We start from the raw sequence: 24298 nt of genomic DNA on the forward strand, positions 1-24298 counted from the left end.
GCAACAAAACAAACAGCGAAGATGTGCTTTGTCCACGACCTTTCAAACAACAATACACAATTAGATGGAAAGTCCAAAGAAAGCACAATCAACTTCGTTGTAGCTTGTTGGTTTGAAAGTCCAAAGTAAGCTTATTGGTTAGGTCAATATGCTTATTCTAGTTGGTATTTCAATTCTATGTGTAGTCAAACAGAGGAAATGTTATATTGTTCTAAATTTTCAATTCTAAATTAAATTTTAAAAACTATAATCTAGATTTCAAATTCCAGAATCTCAAACCCAAGATCTGAAATGTCAGTTCTCAAATCATATTTGTGCGATCAAATGAAGTTTGGTTTGTTGATGTTCTCAGTATGTATCTGTCCCCCACAGTACCAACCAGAAATGTTAATTTACAGGTACGGGTGGGAATGAAAAGAATGGGTGTATGCCCCATGTCACCGCAAGGGTTTAAGGAAATAGTTCAAGGTGGGTGTGTAGAGTACATCGGTTAAAAAGGTCTTCATTCAACCTCACCTCCCCACAAATATGTAGCCCATGGCTAAATGGTCGAAGAAATGCACCGGATGTGATTAATTAATCAAACAAAATGTCACGGTTCTGTAACATTTAAATTAATTAATTAATCAAACAAAACATCACATCCCGTGCAAATATTCGACTAAATAGACATCACCAAATATATATGTTGATGTGGTAGGTGTCTAACTAACAAATGAATGCAATCAAGTGATGTACTAAAGATCCCACACTCACAAGGATATGTAAAGTCAGAATGTGTAGTGCACGTGTATGGGGTAGACAAGGAATCAAGTGATGGTCTATAAACTTAAGCTTCGTGTGCCTATGTTGACCCAACATTTAAAATGGAGTGAATTAGGGTGTCATCCTCGAGTTGAAGTATCTACTTTTTGGAGCCCCTAGTTACATGAAGAAAGAAAAATGTTTGCTAGATGACTAATTAAAATATTCTCCTTAAAAATAGTAAGCCCTACTTCAGTGGAATCTTAAGCTTTTCTTTTGCCACTTCTCAATCATATAACAAGTTTCAATTCATATCAATAATTTTTATAAATATTTGTATTTATTTAGTAAATTAATTGAATACATGTAAAATTTAAAAAAAAATCATGAGACCATCTACTTCCATAAATTATGGGACTTCATTTTTTTAAAATAAACTCCACTACCAAATTCATGGGACCGTCTACTTCAAAAAAAATCCGAAAACATCTAAAGTAGCGAGCAATCATGGATGAGATTTTTAGGTATGTCTATTATGTTTAAAAATTTAAGTTTGGAAGATTTTAAATTTTTAAAAATGATTTTAAATGTTTATTTTTTAGTTGGAATAAATAGTAGATTTTTGACATGTGGCAGAAAGTTTTTCTAAGCTCGGGAGAATATTTCCAATGCCACCCATTTTCATTGGCTCAAATAAAGAGGGCTAAAAAAAAGGGCTCATATGTTAAAGAATATATTCTAAATAATCATTTAGACCCCCCCCCCCCCCCCCCCCAAAAAAAAAAAGTTATAATGGGACCTCTATTTCCTAAAATCCAGATTTCAAAAATCCAGATTTCAAGCCCCACTCATGGGACCCCTACATTAGGTTGGGATCCCATGGAGGGGGACTTTCTTAAAAATAGAGTGGGTGGGAGCTCAATTTTTTTAGAACTTAAAGGTGAGCAGTCCCATTAGTTGTCTAGCTTGTTTCGATTTAATAATTGTAGCTCCTCATTTTATAGTGTCTATTAGCTTAACATTTAAATTTATGGTTGAATTATTTATTTTTATCATAATTAATTTTTTTAAATGATAAATAAATTGTAGACATGTGGCGAAAAAATTTCCTAAGCTAGTGGAGCTAATTTGAGTCCTGCCCCATTTTCACTTGCTCAGAATGAGGGTTAAAAAATCAAGGCTCCTATTTTGTAAAAAAATATTCCAAATTAAACTTTAGCCCCAACAAAAAAATTATCATTGGAGCACCCGCTCTACAAAAATAGAGGCAGCCCCTACCTTATTTTGCCTAGCACTTGTTGCTCAACATTTTTAGAAGCAATTTGTGGAGGTGTTAACCCCATGATTATTGATCTTTTTTGCTTATTTATTAGAAAAAAAAATTAAAATTATTTTCAAGATAAACAATTTGAGAAAAAATAAGAGACAGCAAAAGAGAGGGAAAATAACTTGCGAAGTCATATGTCATTTTTCTCAATAAGCAATGGCTTCTTATTCAAGCCCCCACTTTTTCATAGCTAATTTAAAAATTTTAAGTAGTGGCTACTCCACAAAAATAGGGATAGATTAAAAATTATCATTTTTTCATGATTACAAATTGGCTTGGGAACACTCCAGCTATTTAAATTTAAGCACAAATTGCACTTAAGTAGCCGCATGGGAGCATGGGGTAAGTAGAAATTTAGAGACCACTTGCAAGTACGCAAAATGAATTAACCAAAAGGAAAACTAATAACCATGTGTCCCCGGGAGGGTCAGGTCAATGCTTGAACATACCATGTGGGTGAGTGAGTTGTCGATGTGTAAAGTAGAAAGTAACAAATATGTTGATGCCTAGTGGCACTGCTAGGCTTTGATACTATACAATGATTATGATGCAGGTTTGTGAGGAATAAATCACCTTACAAGGCTAGTAATAGGTCAGTAACCCCACATCCCCACATGGGTAGACAAGTAGTTCATGAGTCTTATACAAGCTTGTGGGGTGATTGAACATCTCACTAATTGTTGAAGTAATATGATTTAGAAGATGAAAATGTACATAAATATGTATCTATAGCTTTTTGTAATAGCAATATGTATCTATATGTGTATACATGGTTGTACAGTTCAAACATGTACATGTGTATACATATATTTGCAGAGACACACATTCATTTTGCGTACATACATATATAACATATTTGAGTATAGTAAATCACTTAAATCAAATTTAACACAAACATGAAAAATAAACAACAACAAAAATTTAAAATATGCATATTTAAAATGCATTACCTAAATCAGTAAGTGTATCTGTGTGTGTGCATACATACGAATACACACATATATATTTATATGTATATGTATACATATACGTATACTTGTCTATGTGTCTGTGTGTGTGTGTGTGTGTGTGTGTGTGTCTTTATATACATTATGCATTTGATTGAAGTCAAAATTTGATATGAGGACATACATAACAGAAACATTTAACTAAAGTAAACAACAAAAATTATCTACTAGTAGATCGTCGCCAAAGTAAAGTCATAAAGACCTTGCATGTGATGGAGGTTTTGTTGTCTTCTATTTGATTTGAAGAATTCCCTACATGGATGAAAACATGGTGTGATTCATACAAGTAATCAATCAAATATATAAAAATATCACATATATGAGTACAATAAACCACACATTAGAAAAATGTTAAATTAAAGAGACCAAAATTTTCCAAAATATTGATATTTTTGCAAACATTATTGCATTGATATGTCCAACATAAAGATAATTGGTTCACCTCTCATAGCTTTCACGTGCTTGCAAAAAAATTGTTGCAATTCGAAGCAGTAACGTTCTCACATCAAATAAGCCTTATAATATTGTAAGGATATCAATAACATCTTATACAAGAAAAATTTACATAGTATATACATGTATCCATATCCATATACAAACATATGCACATACATACATACATGTACATATAAATATATGCATATGCTTATTTTATGTACATACATGCGCACATATATATATATATATATATATAGAGAGAGAGAGAGAGAGATACAAAATGCATATACATATAAACATATAAGTGTAGTGTGATTGGTAGAATGGTGATTAAATCTTAGTTGTAAAAATATTCATTAAAAATAAAGATGTATTAGTAATGAAAATGGCCTCAAAATTCCCTATCATAAATTCATTCAAATGTGGCAATTAAGTGCATTCATTTGTGATTGTTGATTTTCAAATTTGATGCAAGAGCATATTGGGTACTTTGGTAATCTTGTATTAACAAAAAACATTTCCTTTTATTATTCTTGTTTGTTATTTGAGGAATGGTCATTATTGTTCGATTTTTCTCTTTCCACACAATTAGCTCCTTAATGTGAACCTATCTTGGATCATGTCCCTAATCTCATAGAAACTAATTCTATCATTTGTGAGAGTTATCTTTCTTTTTGTTTGAAGTGTGCTTGTTTCCTACTAGTAGCTCGAGTAATGTGAAGATTTGACTTTGGCGAGATTTTTTTTTGGCATCATATATTTGTGTGGCCTTGGGAATCTCTTCTTGGATCACGTGTGAACCTATCTTTGTCCCCATGGAAGTTAATTTTCTAAATTGTAAGGTTTTTTGATTTCTCCTTTGGGGAAAGACCTTTTTTTTTTTGTAATAATCTGCCTGACAGGCCAACTTGTGGTCTTTTTGGCTACATCCTACCAGTAGGGCGTGAAGGCTCTCGCCTGAATTTTATGAAGGTGAGGCCTAATATCCTATCTTTCCAACCGGGAATCAACATTAGGTAGGTCAATCCTGCCTACAATTAGAGATCTAGGATTAGGAAAAGTATAATGAAGTTAGATAGAAGGAAAATACCAAGTTCTGGCTCTATGATCTTGAGCTCTTAAGATTGCAAATTGTATTTTGAATGTATATGGTTGCAACTAGATAGGAATTATGCTTGGTCTATTGATTGAAGATTGTTTCATCATATCAGCATTGATATCTTTATAATTTGTGTGGTTTCTCTTATATTTGTTGACTTTTATGTGTATCTCTAGCGAGGGTAGCTTGGGAGAGGATTGTATCCCTACCATTCTTGTGTCAGGTGCCATCTAAGAAAAGATTTCTTTCTTAGTTTGGGATCATTGAGAACCTTTTTGAAGATTGGTTGTAGGGTTAAAGACTGAGTTTCTAACCTATAACTTGCAAAAAGTTATGATTCTTGTGGAAACTATTATCAAAATGGTTTGAGGTAGAGGAAATTCATACAAAGATATTATAGAAATGTTGAAACAAATTGCAACTCGATTTGAAGTTGTTGAAATAGTCTAGAGAAGAGGAGTACATCTTCAAGATGCTAGTGATGAAGAAGAAGAAGCAGCACTTAATCTTGAACCTGAGGTGGAACAAAATGAAGAGAGACTTCTAAGAGCTTTGAATAGAGAGAATTCAAGACCTACTTTTGAACTTTTTACTTACAGTGGAAAACTTGGCAATGATGCTTTGTTGGATTAGATCTCTAAGATTGAGAAGTATTTTAATTATGAAAGTCTTCTTGGTGATTAAAAGGTGAGGATAGTGACTACAAAGTTGAAAGGATGTGTGTCTATTTGGTGGGAACACTTGCAAACTAATAAACAAAGAAAGGGGAGTGAAAATATCAAGACTTGGATAAAGATGGTCAGTAAGTTGAAAAATAAATTCTTTTTTAATGATTATCAAGTTAATTTGTTGAGAAGAATGCAAAAATTGAGACAAAAAGACATGACTGTGAAAGATTATACTAAGGAATTTATAAGTTGGACATTAAATATGGACATATTGATGATGAAGTTGAGAAAGTTGCTAGATAGTTGAATGGTTTGAGGACTTCTATACAAGATGAGATTAGCTTTGTAAAGATGGAAAGTGTTGAATAAGCATATTTGTATGCCTTGAAGGATGAAGAAAACTTAGGAAAGAAACAAGAGCACAGCCAAAGAGCAAGAGGTGAGAGATTTCAAAAAAGTAGAGGAATTTCTTATGGAGAAAGTAGAAGATCTAATAGCACATCTAATGACAAAGGAAAATTTGAATGGAAAGAAGATAATGGAAGCAGAGGAAGAGGTAACTACACTAGATTTAGTTATACTAGTTACTCGAGGAATAATAGTAATGGAAAGAGGGGAGATAGATCTTGATTTAAAGGTAATTATTTTAATTTTCATGAAGAAGGACATAGAGCTTTTGAATGTAGCATTTCTGGTAAGAAGGTGAAAAAGTAGTAGAAAAAATGTTTTAATTTAGGAAGAATCTATTTAAGTACCTAATGAACCCAAGAAAAGAGAGAACCTGGTGATGACAAGGACTTTGTGGAATGAGCAGTTGGATTATAGTGAACCTATTTTGAGGAAAGGTCTCTTTCAAAGTATATGTTATATTGGAGATAAATTTTACAAAGTGATTATTAACACTGGCGGTTTTGATAATTTGGCATCTAAAGAGCTGGTATCAAAGTTGAAGTTGCATATTTTGAAGCACCCTAACCCTTATCACATTTCTTGGATCAAGGATGAACATAAATTATTGGAAAGTGAACAATGCCTCATGAAATTCAAGATGGGAAATTAATTTGATGAAGTTTTGAGTCATATTATGCATATGGATTGTTGTCATATACTTTTGGGAAGACCTTTTCAGTATGATAAGAAATATTTACATGATGGTAGATTGAATCAATATACTAGTTGGGCTAATGAGAAGAAACAAGTATTGTTTCATTTGATTGATAAACTCAAGGAGAATCATTGTACTACTATGAGATTTTTCTTGGTAGAGGGAATTCAGTTTGTGAAAGACATAAAGAAACATAATCTTTGTTTTTCTTTAATTCCTAGAAAGACTAAGAAACAAGGTGAACTTGAGCACGCACGTGAGATTTGACCCTTGTTGGCTAACTTTCAAGATATATTTTCATATAATATAATTGATGGATTACCCCCTGTGAGAAGTATAAGTCATTGTGTGGATTTGATACATGGAGCTACTTTTCCTAATAAAGAACCACATAGAATAACACCTATAAAGAATGAATAATTGAATAGATATTGCAAGTATTTCTTGAGAGAGGTTTGATCAGAGAAAGTTTGAGTACTTGTATAGTACCTAGTGTATTAGCACCTAAGAAGAATGGGGAGTTGAGAATGTACACTGATTTTAGAGTTATAAAAAAATAATAGTGAAATATAAGTTTCCTTTGCCTAGGATGGATTACATAATGGATAGATTGAGCAGAGCATGGTATTTTAAAAATATCGATTTGAAAAGTTTCTATCATCATATTAGGATTAGAGAAGAGAATGAATGGAAGATTACTTTTAAGACTAGTGAACGCTTGTATGAGTGGTTGGTTATGCCTTTGGTTTAACTAATACATCTAGTACTTTTATGAGATTGATGAATGAGGTCTTGAATAAGTTTTGGGTACCTTGATGACATACTAATATACAATAAGATTAAGAGGAATACCTTGAACATATACGACAAGTTCTATAGAGGTTGAAAGAGGAGAAGTTGTTGATAAATTTGAAAAAATGTTCTTTTATGAAAGAGATATTGTGTATCTTGGTTTTGTGTTTTTTTTCTAATGGATTAAGACAAATCTTAACAAGGTAAAAGCTATTCTTGATTGGCCTACACCTGAGAATTTTAGAGAAGTTAGATCATTTAATGGATTACCAAGTCTTTATAGGAAGTTAATTAGAACTTTAAGTTTAGTTTGTAATGCTATGGCAGAGACTATGAGAGGTGATAAAAGGAAATTAAAATTGACACATAGAGTAAATAAAAGCTTTCAAATATTAAAGGGAAAGTTCACAGAATTACATGTTCTTTCTTTACTTGATTTTAACAAAGTTTTTCAAGTTGACTGTGATGTTAGTACAAATGTCATTGGCACCATTTTGAGTCAAGAAGGTAATCCTATAGCTTTTATAGTGAGAAATTGAATAATACTAAGAGGAAATATTTAGTCTATGATCAAGAATTTTATGCAATTATTTAAGCTTTGAAGAAATGTTCTTTTGTGAAAGAGATAATGTGTATCTTGGTTTTGTGCTTTTTTCTAATGGATTAAGACGAATGTTAACAAGGTAAAAGCTATTCTTGTTTGGCCTACACATAAGAATTTAGAGAAGTTAGATCATTTAATGGATTGCCAAGTCTTTATAGGAAGTTAATTAGAGCTTCTAGTTTAGTTTGTAATGCTATGATAGAGACTAATGAGAGGTGATAAAAGGGAATTATAATCAACACATGGAGTAAATAAAAGCTTTGAAATATTAAAGGGAAAGGTCACAGAATTACATGTTCTTTCTTTACTTGATTTTAACAAAGTTTTTCAAGTTGACTGTGATGTTAGTATGAATGTCATTGGCACCATTTTGAGTCAGGAAGGTAATCCTATAGCTTTTACAATGAGAAATTGAATAATACTAAGAGGAAATATTTAGTCTGGGATCAAGAATTTTATGCAATTATTTAAGCTTTGAAGAAATAGAGACATTATTTGATGCCTAGACAATTTGTGTTGTACGCTAATCATAAAGAATTGCAATCAAAGACATATGAAGTGGGTTGAATACAGGAAGAAATTTTTTTTAGTGTTGAAACTTAAGAGTGGAAAGTCAAATCAGGTATCAGATGTATTGAGTAGAAGAAGAACTTTTTTGACAAAGATGAGAGTTGAAGTGCTTGGATTCGAAGATTTGAAGAGTATCTATGAAATTGACCTTGATTTTGTAGAACCTTAGAAATCTCGTAAGAATCTTATGACTGATTAACAAGATCAGTGGGTTGATAATTTCATTTAGGAAGATGTGGTGTTTAAAGGATTTTAGTTGTGTATACCTAGACAATCTATGAGGGAGAATAAAATTAAAGAGAAACATAGTGGTGGACATGCAAAACATTTTGGGGTTGATAAGATAATAAATTTGATTTCAGAGAAATTCTTTTGGCCACAGATATACAAGGGTTATCAAAACATGGTAACAAGTTGCAAAATATGTTAGTTTTCTAAAGGGATTAGTTAGAATGTTGGATTGTATACACCTGTTCTTGTTCCTTGTAGACCTTGGGAAGATTTTGGTATGGGTTTTGTTTTGGGATTACCTAGAACTTAGAGAAGTAATGATTCTATCTTTCTAGTGTTTGATAGATTTTATAAAATGGCATACTTCACACCTTGCAAGAGGACATCAGATGTAGTACACACAACAGACTTATTTTTTAGGGAGATTGTGTGACTTCATGGATTGCCTAAGATTATTGTTTTTGAAAGAGATGCTAAGTTTGCTAAAAAAAATTTGGAGGACACTTTGGAAGAAGTTAAATACTACGCTTAATTTTTGTTCCAAATTTCATCCACAGACTGATGAACAAACTAAAATTGTGAACAAATGTTTGAGTAACCTTTTGAGGTGTTTGATTGGAGAAAAACCTTATAATTGGGACTTGATTTTGGCACAAGAAGATTTTTCATATAACATTTTAGTGAAGAAAAATACTAAAAAGATTATGTTGGTGTTTCTACACTACTAAGTAACAAGATACTTAATACCAAGATGATGAAGATTACAATAACCTAAGCATTAGCTACTTCCTATAAATAGCTATATGTTCTTCAGATTTGGACCCAACTTCAACAAAATCATGAAAGATTTTCTACTGTTTAGGCTCTGCAAAACCAAGGCAGGTGCACATAAGGGATAAAAGATTCACAACCTAAAACTGCATTCATGTTTCACTCATTCCATGACATTTTACAACAATATTTCATCCCTTATAGAAAATTGGTCATAATTCTTCTTAGATCTACAGATAATTCTAAGCAATAGAAGCTAACTAAGACTCAAAGGTTAAATGTAAATAAATGTTGACCAGCTTTGACATTCTTCAAACATTTAAAGTAAAATTGATATTGATTTTTAGATTTTTTCTTGACATTTATTTATAATCTCTCCATATGCTAACTGAAATAGTTGATCAGTACCTTATCCATTGGGATTTAGAGTTTATCCAATTTTCTTCACCTAATTGACTACATTACAATCAATATAATCAAGAATTCTCTCTACAAATCATTCTTACGTAAATCCTTCCTAATTCTTGGATATCTTATCACATTCATTGAAGCATTTACTCAATTCATTAAGTCAACAGCAATAACGAATTGACATACAACTTATCCTAGTTACATTAAACTGAACAAGCTTTACTCATACTATCTCAAAATAACTAGTCACTAAAAATGAAGACAAGATTTAGAGAGAAAAGACAATGGGGATAGTTCATCTTTGCATTAATCTTCTTTGAAAACTATATGACATTGGGTAATACTTAGAACAACTCAAAACAAGACACCATGATAATGGAAAATTAATGTATTATCAAAATTTGCAAAGGAAATACATAGAAGAGTTCATATCAAGAAAAATTGGACCAGAGAAAGCTTAGTAAAACTAAAATTGTATAATGACTTAGACCCTTTCTCTAGCCCTAGAATCTCACTTATAGAGTGTGAGATGCAACAAGCTTCAAGCATAGAAAATACTGACAGTTGTCCTCAAGATAAGAAGATATTTACATAGTTGTTGTCACAAAAGACAAAAATTAATACAACAGAATGTCTTTCATCATGAAAATTCTTTGGTGGGACCACTTTCTGTTGCATCTTTTTGTTGTGTTTCTTTATTGATAGGAAGTTAATGATTGGCTTCATTGATGTTTTTGTTCCTCAAACTGTGTGATAATTGGTTATGCATGTGATGGGCCTTGTTCTGGTACTTGCAAGCTAAGCTGAACCTAAGGTATCCCATCCATGTCATCTTGTACTGACAGATTAATAGTCACCATCAGTTGTTATGTTGCCAAGTCATCATTTTGGGGCCTTGTTTTGGTAATTGCAATTGGTTGCTTACCCTTGTCCTCTTCTACTTTTACTGATGTGTCAATTATTTGTACTTCATCCTGTTTCATTTCATCATCATTAGTTTCACCACATTCTAATTACTTTGCATGAACAAAATCTACCATCCACTTGTTAAAAAGTGTGTTATCTAGCCAATTAAAATTCAGAATCTCATGTTGCTTCCTTATCACATATTCCCCTATTTTATCAATCTCAATAAAATTTGTTATCAAATAATCATAAACCAATTGCACTTTTATAGCTTCTTCAGTTGTATTTTTCCACCATGTATTTCCTTTCTCATTTATTACCATATTTAGTTGAAGGCACAATAAACCATTCAATTCCTAGACCCATCATCTTTATTGATCTGATTAGGATCTAGGACTATTACATAAAGTAAAATTTCAAAGCATTAATTAGCAAATTAACACAACTTAAATGCTTAAATGAACAAAGCATAAAAAGGTAATGACTGAAAGAAAGAGAGTAGAGACATAAGACAAAACATGATTGATAACAGAGTTCGTCTGGGAAGGACTACATCTCCAGGTCTAGCTCCAATAGGGGGACCGATCCAATTTGCTCCAAAATCAATTACAAGTGTTCAAGATCTTCCCTTCAAGCACAATTGCAGCATTACTCTCCAATGTGCAAGAATAAGCATCAAGTCTCCAAGATCATAATCTCCTTCTCATCACCTGGATGCTTTTCCAAAGCCTACTACCCCCATTTTATACATCAAATTTAGCCAAAAATGGGCTAAAACAATTAACCAACATAATCTCCCATTTTGATTACATATTTCAAATTTGCCCCTTTTACCATTATTTTGTTATGATTTGACACCAAAATTAAGGGTTTGTTTTCAACAAATACCCTTAATTAAATAAGCTTGGGCGGATTTGTTATGGATAGATAACAACTCTTCCCTTAATATTACATATGCCATAAATAGCCCATTGGTTGGCCTTAATTTTAGGAGGCCAATGGTTAGGAGTTCAACTCCCATTATCTCATCCCTTTAATTCGAATTAAATAGCTATTTTAATTCAAATTTGAATGTTTTTGAAATGTCCCTTTTTTTATTTTATATGATATTTCATGCCTCTAATCAGATTTTCAAAATCAAACAACCAATATCACAAAGATCCACCAAATTTCTCAATAAACCCCAAATCAGGTATGCCAGAAAAAGTGCCAAAAGCTTCACAGCTTCACCTATTATTAATAAATTTGAAAGTGGAAATTTTTACAAAAATTTGAGCAGCATAACAGCCTATAAAATGATATTTCCAGATCTATATAACATGCACACAATAGCTTCCAAATGGAGGACAAAAATAATGCTCATCGGGCTCACGAAAATAGCATAAAATAGCCCGGAATCACCACAAAAACTTAATAATATATCATAGAAGTATAATAATATACAAATACATATATTCAAATCTATTTTAACATTTAAAATTTTGATATAAAACAGTAACCCAAACTGATATGAAATACTCAATCGGAAACACCAAACTCTTACAAAAACACATCCGAAAACTCACAAATCTGCATTGTTCAGCACAAAGGCAAACTCTGCATGAGCATGCACATGGAATGGCTTCAAACTCCCATCCTTAGCCTTCTTGGAAACTTGAAAACTCTCATTCTTGGGTCTCCCTGGAAACCTGCAAACTCTCGTTCTTGGGTCTCCTTCTCCACAAGTTTGGCAGCCTGTGAAGAATAACAAAGAAATGAGCAAAAATCAAGTTTTGGAATGAGCCCAAAATGCCTCCATACTCCTTAAAAGAGGGCATAACCCTAAATCATGTCCAAGAGGGGTTAATAAAACATATTTTAATAATAATTTTCATTTATTAGTCCATTAGCTTCCAAAGATTATCCCCTTTTTCCGAAACTTCACCTTTTTGGGCCTGCCTGCCCTAGAAAAGATTATTATTTTTAATTATTTGAAAAGGGGACATGAAAGTTTTCCCTCTCTTTATGATTTTTTGATGTCATGTTGACATCATCAAAATCCATACTTTTTCTTGAATTTGAAACCATCATAACTTTTATATCTGATCTTCGTTCTTGATGAAACGAATGCCATTGGAAAGCTTTTGACGAGCTCTTTCATTTGGAATCCATTGTCAAATAATTTTGAGATGATTATGTTTTCACCCTTTTATGGCCTCTACCAGTCATACTTTTTACACTTGAACTCCAATTTTGCTCGTTCGAGTCATGTTGGAGTCAAAATTGTGAACACTTTATAATGATGTTGATTCTTGGAGCATTGGGGACATTTTACTTTTCAGTAATTTTTTATCCCCTGGATCAAGCCTCCCCACTGAAGAGCTTTCGAACCTCTGAAAGGGACATTTACTCTGATATAAAGTGAGGACTTGGCCTCCCCACTTGTCCTGTATCATCTCTACATCTGAATACCTGGCTCACAAGAACAATGAAGACTGCAACAACATTGTTGATCATAAACATTATTCTATCACTTCCATAAGCATCTACATCAATTGTCATAGCCACCAACCAACAAACATTGGCTAGCATCAAGCTGAACAACAATGCAGAAATGAAAGAGAATAAATCAACAACATATTGATCCTTCATAACAGGAACATTTTTACCCAAGGAACCATCAGTGCTTTCAATCATCACTCCCTCATGTTGTACTGCAAGTGCATCCTGCAACATCTGACCCTGGTTAGCTACTCCAAGTTCAAGTGTAGAACCACCTGTGCTAATAGACATAAGAGTCAACTCTTTACTTGCATTAATTACCCTCTTTAACTACCCTATATTTGCAAAAGAACGATCAGTCTTAATCCTGTGAGAATGTACGATATACTGAATGCCATCTTTAAACAAGTGATAATGATTCTTTTTCCTATAGAAAATTGCTTTTCGGTCATAAAGATAAGGGCTACTAAGCACTATCCCACAGATATCTAGTGGAACAACATCAAACTGTACTTCATCCACAAACTTACTAATGATTGTGAATCTTAAGGTGCATTGTCTTATTACTTGCAACTTATCATTTTCACAAATCTAGCCTAGTGGATAAGGTTTCTTATGTAATATAGTTTTCAATACCAAGTTTCTTACAGTATTTTCAGAAATCAAGTTCACTAGAGAACCACTATCTATGAGTGCATCAATTTTAGTGTTCTTAGCAACAACTCTTAAATGAAACAACTCATTCATTTTCTTATCTTTAGGGAAATCATTAACTTTAGATGAAGAAGCGCAACTATGAACAGAAACACCAGAGGTAGGAGTTTTACCTTTTACACCCATAGCTATTATCTTAGTCTCATCATTTGAATCTGAACCAAGATCCATAACAACATTTCTGGCTTTCTCCTTACCTTTTTGTTTCTGATTCTGTCTTTGAGCCCACTTAGGCTTCAATTCGAGATGCAATTTCCAACAATGGTCTTCATCATGACCCTTCCTGTCACAATGAGTGCAAGAAAGTCTCTCATCCTTCTTGATTATAGTTGCCTTCTTTCCTTTCTCTATCTCTGCATTCTTAGAAGATTTCTTACATCATTATCAAACTTATCGATAAAAGATCCTTTACCCCTTGACTCTAAGTGTGTAGCTTGAATAGACACTTCATCCAAATTACAAGGGTTTAAACCAAAATAGAATGCCTAAGGTAGGAATGAAGACCTCCTATGTACTTAAACAAAGTATCTTGGGTGTACAAAGGAACATTCAAAGCAATAGCCCTTTTCCTAAATTCATGGGTGTACTCTTAGACAGTTTGATCTTTCCCTTGCCTAAACATTTGTCAGTCCATCATTAACTGTTGCATATGTCCTAGGGGATAAAATTGCTTCTTAAGAGCATTAACAAACCCTGCCCAAGTTAAACTAACTTGACCATGTTGTGAAACTTCTGCCTTAGTCTTACTCTCCCACCAGGTTAAAGTTGTACCCCCTAACCTAAGAGTAGCTAATTGAATCCTATCAACATCATCTAATAGGTTTTGGACTCTACAGTAGACTTCTACTTGCTGAATCCAATCATCCAATTTTTCAGCATTAAGTTCACCACAATACTTAGGTAAGTCAAATTTTACATCCAGTTTGATCTTAGGCTTATATCCACCCTTAAACAGATTAGAAGAAGTAGAATGAGGAGAAGATGGAGAAGAAGGAGAAGAGGGAGGAGAAGAAGAAGAGGGTGGATCTGGTTTCTTGTCACCATCTCCATGATGTTTCCCTTTCTTGTCTTCACGTTCTTTCCAATCTTGTCTCTCTCGAAAAAGAATGTCCACCTTAGCCTTCATCTCGAGGAATGCTCTTCGAAATTCTTGCTCATTGATCTCATCAGGAACCTCCATTCCAGAAATAGACATCCTCGAAAATGTTCTTCGCTTCCCAATCTCAAGATTAAATTCTTCAAGCTTGCCTTCACCCTTCTGAATCTTGGATCTTGTTAGCATTTTAAAAAAAAACAACTGCTCTGATACCACTTGATCTGATTGATGGATCTAGACTAGTTGCAGTACTGAATGTTTAAATAAAATCAAATTAGTGGAAGTCTTAATACAGTTATTCTTAAATGAAATTATGCATCAAAACTTAAGAATTTAAGGTGAAATAAACAGAATTGAGAGAGAAGAAGATAGAGAGTGCAAACAAGTTTGATTTCGGAGTTCGCCACAAATGTGACTACATCTCTGGGTCGGCTCCAATAGAGTACAACCGATCCGATTATTCTCCAAAAAAGATTACAAATGCACCAAGACTTATCCCCTTAAACACATTAGCATAACATGCCCTAGACATGCAGAATAGTCTTCAAAAATCTCTTAAACATTCTCCTGTTCATCACCTGGATGCTTTTCCAAAGCCTACTACCCCCATTTTATACATCAAATTTAGCCAAAAATGGGCTAAAACAATTAACCAACATAATCTCCTATTTTGATTACATATTTCGAATTTTCCCCTTTTACCATTATTTTGTTATGATTTGACACCAAAATTAAGGGTTTGTTTTCAACAAATACCCTTAATTAAATAAGCTTGGGCGGATTTTTTATGGATAGATAACAACTCTTCCCCTAATATTACATATGCCATAAATAGCCCATTGGTTGGCCTTAATTTTAGGAGGCCAATGGTTAGGAGTTCAACTCCCATTATCTCATCCCTTTAATTTGAATTAAATAGCTATTTTAATTCAAATTTGAATGTTTTCCCTCTTTTTATGATTTTGTGATGTCATGCTGACATCATCAAAATTCATACTTTTGCTTGAATTTGAAACCATCATAACTTTTATATCTGATCTTCGTTCTTGATGAAATGAATGCCATTGGAAAGCTTTTGACGAGCTCTTTCATTTGGAATCCATTGTCAAATACTTTTGAGATGATTATTTTTTCACCCTTTTATGGCCTCTAGTCCCAGTTTGACCAAACTTTGACTAGCCATACTTTTTGCACTTGAACTCCAATTTTACTCGTTCGAGTTATGTTGGAGTCAAAATTGTGAACACTTTGTAATGATGTTGATTCTTGGAGCATTGGGGACATTTTACTTTTCAGTAATTTTTTATCCCCTGGATCATTTACTCTTCAGCTTATCCTTTTTATCTATGGGATGTGGGAAGAGTTCAAAATTTATACTCTTATATTTGTCAAGATAACTTATGATTCTTTTTTGCAATGCAGTTCTCTTATCATCAAACTCTAATAGATCACTAGTCAAATCATAATTTTTTTCTATATACTCACAGGATAAACTAATAACAAAAAAATATAGAAGAGTAACATTTTTATTCCTTCTACTCCATTTGTTGACAACTAGCTTTAGGGCATCATCATTTGCTTTCAGCACATCCCATATATTTATTACCTTTTCTAGTTGCTCATAAAAATTTGGCCAATCAATTTTATTAACTAAATACATGATAGCTTTCCTTAGCCTATCCTCGTACTGAATATCTAGCTCTACATGTAATGCCCATAATTTACTCTTTTCTTCTTCATAATCCTCTACAATGTAATACTAAGGTCTCTGTGGTGTGTCTGGAATTTCAATAAGAGAATTTGATTTAAAAGGCTCCACTAGTGGATGAGGATAAGTGATTCTAGGCCTGCTAGATTGCCCTTGGTGTCCCATCAATTTATTTTCTAGTTCAATCCTCTTTTGAACTTCTTTATTGTATGTAGCCAAAACTTTCTCATACTTATCCTACAACTCTAACCTTTCTCTTTTATCTCTCGAGTTGTGGCTAAGGTGAAATTGGCTAATCCAACACCTAGCTCTACTACCTCTTCACTTGTAGTTTCTTCAACTCTTTTTACAATTAGATTTCCTATCAGGCCAGTTTCATCAGGTAGGGAAGATCTAGTTCTAGATCCTTTTCTCATTGACCAAATTACCATTGTAGCATGATCCTCACTGAATTTAGCACCTTTCATTTCTTTCTTCCCTTTCTCATCTATACTTAATTTCTTGGTAACAAAATTAAAAACCATTACATTTGCAATATCCAAATTGGGTAGTAGCAAAACCCCGAATGATTTTATCATTTTTCTTCCTTCTTCTAGAGTCAAGCTCTTAAATTCTTGCATCATTTCTTCCTTTATTTGGTTCTATAGATCTACCTCTTCCATCTCAGGATTCTCTATTTTCAATTTATTACACCTTTCTTCAAATAGTCCAATGTTTGTCCTCCAAGCAAACTGATAGAAGGCTCTAGACTTAATAGTGAGGTCCTATAATAATTAATTGAGAAGGACTAATAGCCAACTCAGGGAATTTTTTTATGGACTTGGTATAAATGAAGGACATTTTCCTTTATCCTGATATGGATGAATGCGAGTTGTGAATGTTTAGAAAGTAGCAGAGAGTAAGAAATAATTGTCATCAAAAATGAATTCTTGGCTGGCCTGTTCCACCACAAGGTCCAATTCTCTCCCTCTATAATCAGCAATGGTTAAATCAAGGCTTGGCAAAGGAGGTTCCTGAGGATTTCCCTCCTCCAATTTTGATGTAGTAATGAAAATTCCCCCTTGGGATCCCAACTATTCCACCTACTCCTTGGTGAGTTGTTCCTATGTGTAATGGGGATTGAGTGGGTGAATACTCCTCTATTTGAGGCAATTGTTCCTTTTCTACCTTCTACCCCTTGGGCATAGGTTGATTAGGTCTCTCTTCCAGAATAGCACTAGTTGATCCTATTATTTGTTTTTCTTTATCTATTGTGGCCCTTTTGTTCTAAATTATATTATAACTAGGTCTTTTTTGAATAACTAATTTCCTTGATCCAACTATAGGGGTGAAAGACAACCTTCTCATGACCTCTCGGGCCTTATTGGGAAATTAATTAATAAAGAATAATTTCTTCTCATTCATGACTTCCATGATCTTAGGAAAAGTAGTCATTGGTTTATTCAATTTATCTGTCTTTGTTTTTGCATCATCCAGAGGCTTATACTTATTATCAAAATAATTAATGGATTCTAAAACCCTAGAGTAAACTCTCCATTTCTCTTTTTTGATCTCTTTCTCTTGCAAAGAGAACTCATTCCTTATTATGTCTTCAGGGAAGTAGGGTTGATGCTATTTTGAACTAGTTTTAGCTCTTCATCTTAACACATTAAAAAACCCCTCACTGTCACAAAAATGGATATGGAATATAGCCATTTTATACTAGTCCAAGAATTTATACAAGAAGACCCAAAGACCCTTAGTGATTATGAACTAGTGAGCCATAGTACAAGTGAGGAAAATTGAGCCCCTAGATCTACCAACCAATTGTGCTTCCTCTAATCCACCTATCTGCCATAGCATTTTAGCTATCCCTACCTTTAGAGGCACTTGGTAGGGTAGTACATGGGAAGAACCTTGGAAACCATATACTCTAAAAATTGTAGAAATAGGGTATGGTATAATATCTACCCAATTGTGGGATACCTTCAAATCGAAAGGATTGTCCATAGGCCTAATAAAATCTAGCAGTGCCTTGGGAATTCTGGGATTGTCATTTAATATGAGGCTTCTCAATGTGGATGTGAAATACCTATCAAATCTAACAAAGTTGGCCTCCTTTGCATCCCAGGTCATGTTTTCACTCCATAACTAGATAGGCAAGGCTTCTTCCTCATATTCTCTGTTCAAAACCATCTCATTTTCAAAATAGGTAACCCCCTTAAATAAGAACATGTGCATCAACAATGAATAATGGCCAAATGTCTTCTCCACCTTGCTCTTTGCAATCCCATTTAATCCTATATGAATTTCCTCTGCTATATAAGATGCAAAATCAAAGGTAGCATCCACACCAAATGAAGAGATCTGTGTCATCATATACATTAACTTTATTGGCATAAAATTTTGTTCATTCTCACCAAAAACCCTACACAAAATCATATATATCTACAACCCTAGTAGTGAAAATATCCTTCTTAAAAGGATCTTTAGTTGATGTTCTAACGAAAGTCAAATTTCCAATTGTGGCCAAGTGTGCTCTTATTTTACCTTGCCTAACCTAATCCTTCTTAGAAAATTATTCCTTCTCCAACCCTAGCAAGTCAATAATCTCATGGTAGTCTATGAGTGGCTCCAAACCAAAAACCTCTCAAATTTCTTCAAAACTAATACTTATCAGGCATTCCCCATCTACTTTTCTTACTATCCTAGCTATGAGGTTGTAATTTTTGGTTATAGCTATAAGAAGGTTTGAGTCCATGAAAACCCCAGGGACTACTAGTTTACCCAAATCAAAATTCCAAATATTTCCATAAGGGGCAAACAACTTCCTTTCTAAAAAACCATTTCTTAAAAAGATGGACCCGATTTTTGAGGTGCTAGCATCCCTAACCCAATTTCCTTTGTCATATAAACCACCTGCAATCCTAAGCCTAGGGTTCATAGGGGCTAGCATTTTTATCTAGGTTGACTCATTTGTGGGCTCAGTTAGCTGTTCCAAAAAATCATCATGTATGTTTCTATTGGCATATTCTACTTTCCTGGAGAAACCCTTCTTTGGAGGCATATGTTGATAATTATGTAGAATACCAAAATTATTTGAACTATTTAATAGATTAAGATACTTACTTGGCTCTTTGTTATCTTTTTCAAAATTATGCAACAAGCAGTAGATAAAAAAAACTGTTTTACAATTCAACCAAGCACAAAAAATTCTTCAACAAGTTCTTGGCTCTCTGAAAATTTCAAATTTGTTTGTGTGGAGAAGAATTTGTGAAATCTTGCAATATATCTCTAGTTTTACATCACACAGGGAGCCTTAATTTAAATAAATGGATCGTAAGAAAAATAGGGTGGCTTCACCTTCTAATATTAAAAACAAGTCATTGATTTCAAAAAATCTGACGATTAAGGAATAAAATCGTTAATGACTCAATTTTAATCTTCCAAGTTGGTGGTCAATCCAATTAAAACTTTCCACATAGGCCTTTCCTTTCATTTTTGGCAAGTTACACTAGACCCACTGGCACTTTTGGACATGTATCATGCTCTCACCATGTCGCTAAGCATAAACATCAAGCAACTTCTCATAGCGACATAGCGACCATCATTGATGCTGCCTTGATTGGATGATGAGTACTCCATGATCATTCCATTACAAATGTGGTGATTCCACCTAACTTTACTTTGGCCACCATGTTGCAAATAGTAAAATTCGAGGAAGTTCTTATAATGACATAGAGACTACTGTCGATCTTGAAGAGATCTGACAGCACAAATTAGGAAGTACATTTCCTTGAGTGTGGATCCATAGTGGCATATGAAATCATACCATCCTAACAATGTTGACATGGCCATTTATGATAGGTAGTCTTTATGGTGCTACTTTTAAAATCAGGTCCTCTTGTATTCTCTTTTCATGGGAGCTTGTTATGTCGCAATTGGTAAAGTTCCTAAAACTTCTAGTAGCGACAACACGACCACCATTGATTTCAAGGAGATATAATGACATAGACCAGCAAGTAATTTCTTGTTAGAGTATATCCTTAATTTTGTCTAACACTTCTGACATTCCAACGTGCTAACAAGGCTTATTAAAGGCAAGTAAAATTATGACCTTGTGATTTCTCATAGCGACAATGTGACCACCATAGATTTTAAAAAGATCTGATGGTAAAGATTATCTCAGGAACTTTAGGGAACAAAATGAATTTTAAAGGTTCCCAGAAAGAGGTATTTTAAAATTATTTATCTACTTGATTATAAGGAAAAGGCATACAACCTAAAAAACTTGCTTAGGGTAACATTTTTTTAAAACACTAACTAGGGTTTTCTTAGGGTTAATAAATTAAAAAGGGACCAAACCCTAATGTTCATATAAATAACCAAGAACATTCACTATGAGACATATTCAAAAAAGCATGAAGTGAAAACATGACCAATAGACTCCTTCTAAGATTGTGAAAGGCATGAGTCCTAGAGGAATTATTGTATTAAGGAAATTGGACACTGAAGTGAAGAATAGTGTTGAAGCATAAGAATTTTTGGACTTTATGAATAATTTGCATGAAGGAGTGAAGAATAACCTACATGAAAATATTTGAGGATATAAAGACAGAGAAGGTAATAAAATAAGACAATACTTTTGAGGTTGTTGATGAGGTAATGGTACATTTGAAGAAGTACAAATTTCTAGTTGGTACATACAATAAGTTGAAAATGGAGAAGTTTGGACCCAATAGAATCTTGAAGAAACATGGTAGTGGTAATGCTTTTCAAGTTAAATTTCATGAGGATATGGATATCTCACATGTGTTCAATATATCAGATATCTTTGAGTATCATGAATTTGATGAAGAGATAATTGATAAACCTGATTATCCTAAGAAGAAGATAGAGGGGATTGATAAGATTTTGGATACTAGAATAAGTAAAAGCACCAGAGGAAAGGATTACAAAGATTACTTGGTTCAATGGTAGAATAAACCTATTGAAGACATTTCTTGGATATATCAATTTGATTTGGATCTTTACGATACTTCTTAGAGAATTAGGGCTTCTTGATATGGGCATCAGTCCTTATTTATCCAAGGTGTCTAATATAGTGTAGCATCTTGGGTACTTTGGAAATATTTCATTAACCAAAAATATTTTCTTTTATTGTTCCTATCTATTTTTTAAGGAATGGTCATTGTTGTTTGAGTTTTCTCTTTCCACATAGTAAGCTCTTTAATGTAGACCTGTCTTGGATCTTATACCTAAGATCACAAAAACTAATTATATCATTTTTGAGACTTATCCTTCTCTTTGTTTGAGTCGTGATTACTTCCTAATAGCTCAAGTAATATGTAGGTTTGGCTTTGGTGAGGTTTTTTTGGCATCGTGGCTTTTGTGGCCTTGGGAATATCTTTGTGGATCACATGTGGACCTGTCTTTGTCCCCACAAAAGTTAATTTTCTAAATTATAAGGTCTTAGATTTTTTCTTTGGGGAAAGACCTATATTTTTTTGTAATAATCTTCCTGACAGGCCTATTGGTGGTCTTGTTGTCTATATAATTAGAGATTTAGGATTAGGAAAAGTACAATGAAGTTAGATAGAAATAAAATACAAAACTTTGGATCTATAAGCCTAATATATTAAGGTTGTAGATTGTATTTTGAATGTATATGGATGCAACTAGGTAGGCCTTGTGTCTAGCATGTTGATTGAAGATTGTCTCATCATATCTACATTGATATCTCTATAACTTCTTCTCATTTCTCCTATACTAGTAGGCTTCTATGTGTTGTTTAGTGTGGAGCCTGATCAGCCCCCAAGTGGGAGATTATTAGATCGTGGTGACTAATCAGGAGGGTACTGTGCATACTTCATAAATTCTTTGGGGTTCGGGGCATCACCCCAAAAAAAAAAAATTGGGCCCTATTTTATTGGGAGTTTGGGCCGACATATAATTATTAATTATAACCCTAAAGTGGTTAAAATACTTGTATAAAAGGGCTTAGGGTTAGGGATTGTTTCATAAGGTGTGATGTGAAATTGGTTCTTGCGGCAGTATTGAGCTGTAAGGGATTACAGATTGTAATCAGGTTGTAATCACTAGATCATAAAAATATTGGACTTGTTGTTTGGTGGACGTAGCCCAGGAATTGGGTGAACCACATTAAATCTTGGTGCCTTGTGTTCTTTTTTGTGTGATCTATTATTTTCTGTTATTGGTTATGTTTGCATGTAATTGTTATTTATGTCTATGGTTTAATCCTAACAAGTGGTATCATAGCCTAGTTGTTTTTCAGTTATCCTCTATAGGAAAGTTTCACAATTGAGTGAGAGTCTCAAGGTTGAGTGGGAACAATGGAAGATGAGGGTAAGCTGAGGGTTGATAGGTTTAATGGGCAGAACTTCTAGTTATGGAAGATGCAAATGGAAGACTATCTGTATCAGAAGGATTTATGGAATCCGTTGGAAGGCAAAGCCAAGAATCAGGGATCTATGTCAAATGATGAATGGGATCTTTTGGATAGGAAGGCACTTGGAAGCATTCAATTATGCCCGGCACCATTGATGGCATTTAATATTACAAAAGAAAAGATGACAGAAGAATTGATGAAAATCCTAGCAACACTGTATGAAAAGCCCTCTTCTTCAAACAAGGTATTTCTCATGAAGCATTTATTTAATATGAAAATGGAAAAAGGTGGATCTGTTACAGATCATTTAAATGAGTTTAATACTATTACTAGTCAATTATCTTCTATGGGTATCAATTTTGAAGAAGAAATTAGGGCTCTCTTGATTTTGTGTTTTTTGCCTGAAAGCTAGAATGGCTTGGTAATGGTTGCGAGTAATTATGTTCCTGGATTTAGTACCCTAAAATGTGATGATGTGATCGGTGTTATTTTGAGTGAGAAAACTCGTAGAAAAACCTCAAGTAGATCTACATCAGGAAGTGCTTTAAATGCACAAAGCAGGGGTAGAACGACTGAGAGAGGAAGTAATCTAGAAATCATGGAAAATCAAGAGGAAATTCAAAGGGGAGGAGGTCTCAATCGAGAGGACCGAATGACTGCTGGTATTGTAGAAAATCGAGGCACAAAAAGAAAGATTGCTAGAATCAAAAGAAAAATGAAGGAGATAAATCAAATGGAGACAAAGAGGCAAATGTGGTAAGTAACAAATCTAAAGAAGATGTTTTGCTTCTGTCTTTAGAAAGTGTTAATGATTCATGGGTTTTAGATTCTAGTTCTTCATTTCATGCTACACCTCATAGAGGTTATTTCATTGATTATGTCCAAGGGGATTTTGGGCTTGTTTATTTGGGGGATAATGAACTCTGTCAGATTGTTGGAAAGGGAAAAATTAAGATTAAGTTGCAGAATGGGAATCATTGGCTATTACATGAGGTAAGACATGTTCCAAAGCTTAGTAGAAATTTAATTTCAGTAGGGCAACTCGGTGATGAGGGTTGTGTAGTTACTTTTAATGATAAAAATTGGAAGGTTTCAAAAGGTTCCCTTGTAGTAGCAAAAGGTGTGAAAGTAGGCACCTTATATCTTTGTACAGGTCATATTGTTCCTTCTACTTTAATTGTTTCAAAGAAAAATGAATGTTCAGGAACAATTGCTGCAACTGAGTAGGGAGAACAAAT

At 33.6% G+C, this 24298-nt stretch overlaps 1 pseudogene; it reads left to right on the forward strand.

Annotated features, from left to right (window-relative positions):
• LOC149569356 (uncharacterized) overlaps positions 1–24298 on the forward strand; it is a 108672-nt pseudogene that overhangs the window by 63635 nt on the left and 20739 nt on the right.

The sequence above is a fragment of the Cupressus sempervirens genome, chromosome 3 (genome assembly GCF_028749045.1).
Source record: "Cupressus sempervirens isolate cs-2001-9-10 chromosome 3, ASM2874904v1, whole genome shotgun sequence".
Classification (NCBI taxonomy): Eukaryota; Viridiplantae; Streptophyta; class Pinopsida; order Cupressales; family Cupressaceae; genus Cupressus; species Cupressus sempervirens.